The sequence below is a fragment of the Vespa crabro genome, chromosome 17 (assembly GCF_910589235.1).
Source record: "Vespa crabro chromosome 17, iyVesCrab1.2, whole genome shotgun sequence".
Taxonomy (NCBI): Eukaryota; Metazoa; Arthropoda; class Insecta; order Hymenoptera; family Vespidae; genus Vespa; species Vespa crabro.
Window position 1 is genome coordinate 3,434,123 of NC_060971.1, and position 9,117 is coordinate 3,443,239.

At 32.1% G+C, this 9,117-nt stretch overlaps 1 long non-coding RNA gene across 1 annotated transcript; it reads left to right on the forward strand.

The window, feature by feature from the left end:
• Window positions 1-288: 288 nt before the first annotated feature.
• LOC124430133 lies at window positions 289-5,605 on the forward strand. Its single transcript, XR_006943674.1, has 2 exons — window positions 289-656; window positions 4,761-5,605. It is a non-coding gene; the product is annotated as an uncharacterized LOC124430133 (long non-coding RNA).
• Window positions 5,606-9,117: the final 3,512 nt, after the last annotated feature.

Consider the following 9,117-nt stretch of genomic DNA (forward strand, 5'->3'; position numbering starts at 1 on the left):
GAAAGAAAGAAGGAAAAGGAGAAACTACGTTCTCTCTCTCTCTCTCTCTCTCTCTCTCTCTCTCTCATTCTCTTTCTATCTCTTGCTAACTCTCCCACTTCTTCCTAAGAAGCCAGGTAAGCTCTTGCGAAACGAGACACAGACGAATAGCAGAGACGAAAGAGAGAAACAGAGTGTGTGTGTGTGTGTGAGAGAGAGAGAGAGAGATACAAAGAGAGAGAGAGAGAAAGAGAGAATCTTCGAAGATTAAACTTTCGATATCTACTCGACGTTTTCAGTCGACTCGCAAACGTCGTTCCGAACGTGCGCACCTGTTTCGATTATCTCGTTTACATTATTTTACTTCTCTCGCGTGATACCTTGAAAATCTGATTTGTCGTGACGGCGATTCTAAAGGAAGCAAAAGGAAGTAAATAAGCAGCAATACGTCGAGAGGAAGGAAAAAAAAAAAGAAAAAATAAGAAAAAAAAAAAAAAGAAAAGTGTGTCGTTTACTCTCGTTCGAACGACATCGATGAATAATACAAGAAAATAAGATATAGAAAGAAAAAGAAGAGAGAAAAGAGGAACGAAAAAGAGAACAAAAAAGAGAGAGAGAGAGAGAGAGAGAGAGAGAGAAAAAAAGAAAAAAGGAAAGGAAAGAAAGAGCGTAAAATCGTAAGTTTATATTACGCGAACGTGATCGTTCGTTGTTATTTCATTTTTATATAAGTAAATATTAACTCGCTGGCAATCATTCGGTTTAAATATCGTTTTTATTCCTGTGAAAATATTTAATGAATGTTTTATCAGACTCACAGATAGTAATTGCATGTAATATTTAACGAGAAGGTTATAGAGCGTGCAAAAGTCAAAATTTCTTTCCGCGCTTATTCTATAACATCGACTTTTTTTTTTTTATTTCTCCCCTCTATTAACCAACCTTCACCTCTCACTTCCTCCTACATTTTCACACTTTTCGTTTTTTCGTATATACTATTGAGCATTATAATTGTTCTATTATTTAATATTACGTCGTGCCATATATCTCATTTTTAATAATACTATTTTCGACAAGTCTAAATAAATGATTGTGAAACTGGTCGTGGATTTATAATTAATAATTTTCTCTCTCTCTCTCTCTCTCTCTCTCTCTTTCCATGATTTTGAAATTACGTTGATTACATTGTATTATGGTATTAAATGAAATGACAATTAAATAGAAAACAAAAAGCGATAAAATAAATTAAAAAAGGTCGTTTTAGCATTCTGATTTATTGAATTTTTCAAGTACGTCGTTCCTTCACTTTTGAAATTTCTCTCGTTAGTTATGTATATGAAGATGTAAAGTAAAAGGTAAATGGTGGGAAAAGTATAGGGGATGGGTTTTCTTAAATAGACATGACAAGAAAGCACCAGCCAGGATTAAATGTTACTTGTGAACGATAAATTCGAAAGTAAGATAACAGAATCGGAGTGCGATGCTTGTTATCTCTTTAAAGCTTCGGTCACTGTATCGCGGTGTGCTTGGGAAAGTCGAAAACTTTCTTCCGGAATTACGGAGAGTTTCTTACCTAGGGGAAGAAGATATACCGTAAAGAGAGAAGGAGAGAGAAAGAGAAAGAGAAAGAGAGAGATAAAGAGAGTGAGAGAGAGAGAGAGAGAGAGAGAGATCGACCGACCGACCGACCGACCGACCTGCGAGTTTACTTTCTTGCTCACGAAGAGATAATGCGTGACGTATTTTCGAGGAAACTTTCGACGCGATTTTCAAGATGTTCTTCTTCTTCTTCTTCTTCTTCTTCTTCTTCTCGAGGCTCCTTTTCGTACGCGCTTAATTACGTGCAAAAGGGCATACCCGCGAAATGCCCGAAGGCGCGAATAATAAATTTAACTTTTCGACGATCATAATCTCATCTGGAAAATTTTCATACTATAGCGTCTCCCGGAATGTTAAGTGGTATTGCCGAGATAAACGATATTATCTATGTTGTAATCTTTATTCGATATTTATATTCGTTAGAGATAAATATATAATGTAAAAATACAAAGATCCCCGGTATAGTAATAAGAATCTATAGAATCTGATGTTTGATATCATTGGAACGAATGAAATTATAAGCAACATAGATAGATAAGTTAGTATTATATATGTATATTAGTACGCGTGTCTGTTACGAGTCATTTCAAGTGGACGTTGCTCGACAGTAATTAATACCCTAGCTTCGTTGTCTCGTCGTTGAGACATACACGCACACAATGATAATAATCCGACGTGAAAAATAGAATGACGAACGTTTCTATATACACATAAATGCATACATACATACATACATACACACATACATATATATATATATATGCGTTTTGAATTTTTGTTATCTCTTTTTATTAATGTCGTCATGTGCACTAATTGATTCGCAGACAGTTTCAAGAGGGCTGCGCGAAAGATCGTACGACGAGTCTTTTTTTTTATTTCTCTTTTCTCTTTTTTTTTCTTTTTTCTTTTTTTTTCTTTTTTTCTTTCAATTCTCTCTCCTCCTTTCTCTCATTTTCTCTTCATTTCCTTCCTATCTATTTCTTCGATACTATCATTTTTAACCAGCTGACATAACAATGCCTATTCCTCGTTATTTATTTCGCGAACTCTTCGATTTTACTTTTATTTGTTATTATCGTTATCATATTTCTTTCTTTCTTTTTTCTCTTTATTTTATTTTTTTTTTCTTTTTTTTTCTTTTTTTCTCTCTTTTTTTTTTTTTTTTTCTTGTACATTACACATAATTACCCGTTATCATTAATACTTCACTATAAACTTTTTTTCTTTCGTTCTTCGAATAGAATCGATCGAACTTTTATATCTCTCGTTGCAGTATATTTTTCATTATCTTTTTCTTTCCTTTTTCTTATTCTTTCTTCCTTGTTTCTGCCCCCTTCCCTCGGCAACCCCCATCCCTTTTTATAGTTTTCCATTTTCCCGACGCGCGATACTCATTAACGAGCTCGATCGTCTGGAGTTTTCATTAACAATAATAATAATACGAACGATACTTCATCTTTAGTAAATCTTCCATTCTTCGGCTCAATATTCATTTCTCGTTGGATGTACTTTATCAAAGCAAACATATATTTACTTTTCTTCTCTCTCCCTTTCTTACTCTCTCTCTCTCTCTCTCTCTCTCTCTCTCTCTCTCTATTTATCTATCTCTTTCTCTTTCTTATTAAAATTATATTCCATGTGATCGTTATCGTGAAGACGATTGCAAGTGGAAACGCAGTTTCCGTCTTTTACAAAACTTTAGAAGGTTTCTCGCGTTCATCGTCGAACTACGAAATACGATATGAAACGCACCGAAGCCCCGAAATGAAACGCACGAACTCTCTTATTCTCTCTCTCTCTCTCTCTCTCTCTCTCTCTCTTTCTCTCTCTTTCTCTCTCTCTCTTTTTCTCTCTCCCTCTTTTTCCCTTTCTTTCTCTCTATTTTCTTTGCATTTCTCGAAATGCAGTAGCTGAGCAATTTTGTCCCCCGACGGAAAATTAAATCGAAACTTTCCGCAGCTGAATCGCTCGATCCTCCTCTTCTACTCGTTTTCCCTTTGGACCTACCTTCGTCGTATAATCTCACGTAACGCGATAGCGTTGAAACAAACACCTTGTTTTTCCTTCAACCCTTTCCCCTCTTCTCTCTCTCTCTCTCTCTCTCTCTCTCTTTCCTTCTCTTCTTTTTTCCTTTTCTCTTTCTCTTATGGTTTGCATTGAAATTTTCAAGAACTCGATATGATTTTATTTATACCAAGTTTATAATTAATAATGAAATTCATACAATAGATTTCTCATCGTATATGATATTCTTGTTTAAATTGATATTTCTTAGCACGAGAATTGATTTTTATCGTATATTTTATGATCGATGGAAGACACATTGTCACGGTATGTTGCATTTAACGAAGAAAATTATTTGAATAAACTTTTCGTCGTTTCTTTTCTTTTTTTTTTTTTTTCTTCATTTATTCTTTTTTCTTTTTTTTAAACAACACCATATCAATTAAATTGCTCGCAAGTATTGTGTGTTTAGAAACGAATAATAATATGAGATATTATATTTTCATGTTGAAATTTAAATGTACGAACGTATTAACTTTCGTAAATCCGGTTATTTGGAACGTGAATGATGTAACCATAATAGTATGCGCTTTTGCATTGGACGCGTATAGTCGATCGATCAAATCCGTATCTATTTGCAAGAGCTGTTGTATTGAAGCTCGGATATCAAAAATCTTAGATATTGTGCGGCTTCCTTTCAATATTCGATGTATTTGACAACTTGGAAAATGTACCGAAAGCAGAGGAGATACACGAATGAATCCTTAAGAAGGTTTTCATATATCGTTTGGTTCATATTTCCATTCGTCTAAAACGTGTTTAAATCTTTCCAATGAACCAAACGACGGGAAATTATTATCATAACATATGTACGCTTTTATTGAATATAAAATACAATTATAAAAAATAGTTATAAAAAGAAAAAACAGGAGAAAAAAAAAAAAAATAGGAAGAAAGATATTAACTAGCGTCGGGAGAAAAAATTCTCCTTCTGATTGACTTTTGACATTTGCGAAAAAAAGTATTGAATTCGCTTAAAAATTCACTTCGTTTAAATTTTTTAATTTATCTGAAATCTTCGAAGAACGTGCTTTAAAAAATATATTTGTATGTATTTAATTTCTTCTTTTTGCTCTTTTTTTTCTTTTTCTTTTTCTTTTTATTTTTTTTTTTTTTAGAACGAGAAAAAGTCGGAGTTTCTACTACCAAGTCGAAGGAAGGACATTTGAAAATGATGGATATCAGGATAATGTTGATATTTTTGTTTCTGTTTTGTCTTGTGCCAAGATCGACCGTCGGTAAAAGTCGTATGATCAATTCAGATCTTTTCTACTTTCCCGACCAAGCGGATTATATAAGACGAGCCGACAAATGTTCGGATAACATGATTTTGTGGCTAGGAAATGGTCAATGTTACAAAGAAGGTGAAAGAGGACCCTGCAATGTCGGCCGTGTTTTAGTAATCGACAAACAATTTTTTAAACCCTACTGCAAGGATATTCTATAATGATTTCTCTATTGCTGCGAAAGATGGCAGCACTCATGGAAATCTACTGTTAGATCGTATGTAGGAAAATTGTTTTAACAGAATCGACGCAGAGATGACAGCACTGTTCGTATGAAAAACATTTTCCCGGCGGGAAACTTTGAATAAAGAGCTTCCCTACGAATTCGCAGAGTGGCACCTCAAATATAAATTTTCCTTACACTACGTGGGACGTACTCGTGATCGCGCCATCATGTCTTTTATTTATCTTTTAAAATGAATACGCGATAAATTGTTCCGCGTACGATAAAGAAAATTTTTATTATTAAAATTTTTTTTCTTTTTTCCTTTTTAATTAAAAATTTTGTCATAATTACCAATGGACTGTCGAGAGCTTTAATTTGTTACTCTTCCGATTTGATCTACTTAAAGCTGACAATTATATAGAAAAAGAAGGTATAATATTGAATATCGCTAACTCGCATAACAAGTTAGATGAATAATAAAGTTTCAGTATCAGTTGTCTCATTATGAAAACTTATGCATCTCTATCGTTTTTTGTATCGTAATATACGACATTTTAATTACAGAAGTTGCAAAGCAGCTATAAACGAAGCCGAGCGTTTGTGCCAAGTTCTGTGAATTAAACCGTACTAATTTCATGTAATTTCATTCCAGCATGTCACGTCGCGAAATAAAATGTCACTTTGTCTTTTCCCTTTCGTAAAAATGTACGCGTGCTCGGCCACGTTTCCGTATTATTTCACGCACGTGGCTGTATTTAATCGTTTTTATTTGCGAATGAAACTGAAGAAAAAGAAATAAACTGAGATCAAAGTGTTCATTTTATCTCACATCCTACATACATATATATATACATATTACGAAAAAAATAGATCACGATACATATATTAAAAAAAGGATATCAAAGGATATATATATATATATATATATATATATATATATATATATTATATATATTAAAAAAGAAAAATATTAAAAAAAATTAAAAAGAATACACGAAGATATATAAGAATTAATGACGAACGTCTCTCCGATCATACTTGCGATCGTAATTTGCAGATTGTAAAAATGTAATCAAGAAGACGAAAGGTAGCACGTTTAATTACTACGCTCCGATATGACGTTGGTGAGAAGAAGGGTGAGTCAGATGAGAAGGAGTGGACGGGGGTGTTCTTTCGTTCGTTCGTTCGTTCGTTCGTTCGTTCGTTCGTTCGTAACAAGCCACCCCATCGGAAAGAAAGAAAGAAAGAAAAAAAAAAGAAAAAAAGAAAAGAAAAAAAAAGGAAGATTGAAACAGCTGTCGCTTCCTCGTGATCTCATTATGCTTTATCGAAGGGTATTCCTCTCTTAGGCGATGTAATATTTCAGAGGTCAATGTGACATCGATTCGCAATTTGGCATGGTTCTTGACAACATGAAAATAAGAGAGTACTGAAGAGAAATGATCTGAAAAGTTGCGAAAACCGACCACGGCTCGTTCGCGATATTTCAACGCTCTACTATCCCTTCCATCGTGCGTGGCACGAGTTACGTGCTGCGAGTAACAAGGGAGTTCCAAAATGTTTTCGATTAACCTCATTTTAAAAAGGATCGACGTTCCACCGTCTTTCCATTGCCAATACGATTCTTATCTCCACGATCATTCTCATTTCACAAAACGTGTTTCTCTCAATAGATCATATTATTACGAGTTATTCGATACATTTGTTTTAACGAGTTAAATTTATCTTCATTAATAAATATCTAGATTTTTAAACGTTCCATTGAAGATTTTTAAAACGTTACAGTTTAACTGTATTATTTCATAATGCAATATTTATATCACAATAAAATATTTATATAGTATAACTTTCTTAAATCGATTAATTGAAACGTATTTATTAATCACAAGTATTGATAAGATATCCAGATTATAATTGAGATTATAGATTTATAATTCTTTATCATTCCTTATAAATTATTGTATCATTTTCATAATATAATATATAAATATATGTGTATAGGATAGCGATAAGATGACTAATATTTACAAATTTCATGCAGAAAATTAATATTTCTACAAATTGAATCAGTTTATTTACTTTACTTACGGTGATAAAAAAGAAAAACAAAAAAGAAAATAAAGTGAAATAAAATGAAATAAAATAAAATGAAGTAAAAAAAAAAAAAAAAAGAGAGAGAAAAAGAAAAAAAAACAAAATTAGAAAACACATAAATAGGTAATTAATTCTATTGTTATAATTAGAAATTATTATTAATACATGTAATTATTAATTTTCAATTATTAATTTATTATATTAATAATTGAAAATGTAATTAATGTTTTAAAATGTATTAATAAATGTAATCCAATTAATTATATAATTAATTTTGTATTTTATCGTAGAACGTGTATATTCTTTTTTTTTCTCTCTCTCTCTCTCTCTCTTTTTTCTTTTTTTTTTTTTTTTTCTTTTTAAATACATGAATGATTTTAAATCTTTCAAATAATAAATAACGAAAATAGAGGTATAAATAATTGAACGTTTAAATGTTCTACATATATCTCAAACATATCAATCGATTTCATGGTAGATCGTAGAATGAAAAGGGAATGGTGCTCTTGTAAATCCATCGTGTATCGTTTGAAGCGTGAAATCGAGGTAAATCTTCGAAGGCAGAAGTCACGACTATTAAATGGCACGAGGAAGGGCAGGCTTTCGCGACAAGATCGTTTGTCACGTTGCTCGTCGACCCGACGACTCCTTTCAGCTTTTTACATCTCGAAGATGGCGACGAGGTTGAATATAAGCGCCGACCAGAGCTAAGGCGACGAATAGAGCTAGGATATGCATTTTTTTCCCCCCCCCCCCCATGAGAATTTATTTTAATGATAAAAATTCAGAAGCAGGATCTTCATCAAGTAATTTTTTCCCCTTTTATTTAATATTGTCGATCTTGCACAGAAATATATAAAAATATAAAATTCATCTTTAGATCCTTTATCTTTATCCATAAAAAAAAAAAAATCAAAGAGTTTAATTTTATTCACATTTTGAATGGACAATTTATTTGATGAGAGAGAGAGAGAGAGAGAGAGAGAGAGAGAGAGTTGTTAAATATTATTTAAATTAATGCATTTCTCATCTTTTAAAATTATTTTACATTCTTCTTTTTAAATAATTTTACTATGTTGTATATCCCTTTTACTTTAAATTTTATAAATCGTTTATAATCTCCTCACTTTTGTTTATATATGAATTTGTTATTGTTACCCAGAAACAGTTTTCCAGTTAGTTTATCTCTCTTTGTTAGAATTCGAATTTGTTTATTTATTTCCGCTATGATATCAGCCTCAGTACATTTTAACCGTATTTTATTTATTTCGTTTTAAACAAACTAAAGACTCGTTTAATCTTCTCACAAAGCTTGAACACTAATAGTTGGTCCATGAATATGAACAATTCATAATATTTTTTTCTCAAATATTTACAAATGGTAGTAGTGATATGATAAACAAGTAAAAGGATACATATATATATATATATATAAATTATCGATTATTTTTGTTTATTGTTTGAGCCACAACGATAGAGCAGTGTTCCTTCAATATTTATCTTTTCACCAGACAAAAATCAATCGAAGGTTAAAAAGCAAGTAAATCCTTTTCCAAACAATTTTATTTAATATCTATCCTGACACTTTCCTTCTATTTACCAATAACATTATTATCATAAAAATCGATATTATAAAGATAGAGAAAATCCGTCGGGAGACATGAAATATCCATTCACCCGTTTAAGCAATTTTCTCTCTCTCTCTCTCTCTCTCTCTCTCTCTCTCTCTATCTCTCACTTTTTCTCTTACCTTTTTTCCTTCTTTCTCATTGATATCGTCTTTCGATTTCGTATCTAGTGTCATTCGTTCCTGAACTGAGGGGAAATGATAGCTACAGAGATTTCAAAGATCTTTCGTACCGGACATCCTCCTTCTTCACAACTTTTCGTACCTACCTCTTTGTTAAGTAGATTTCAATATCCGACCAG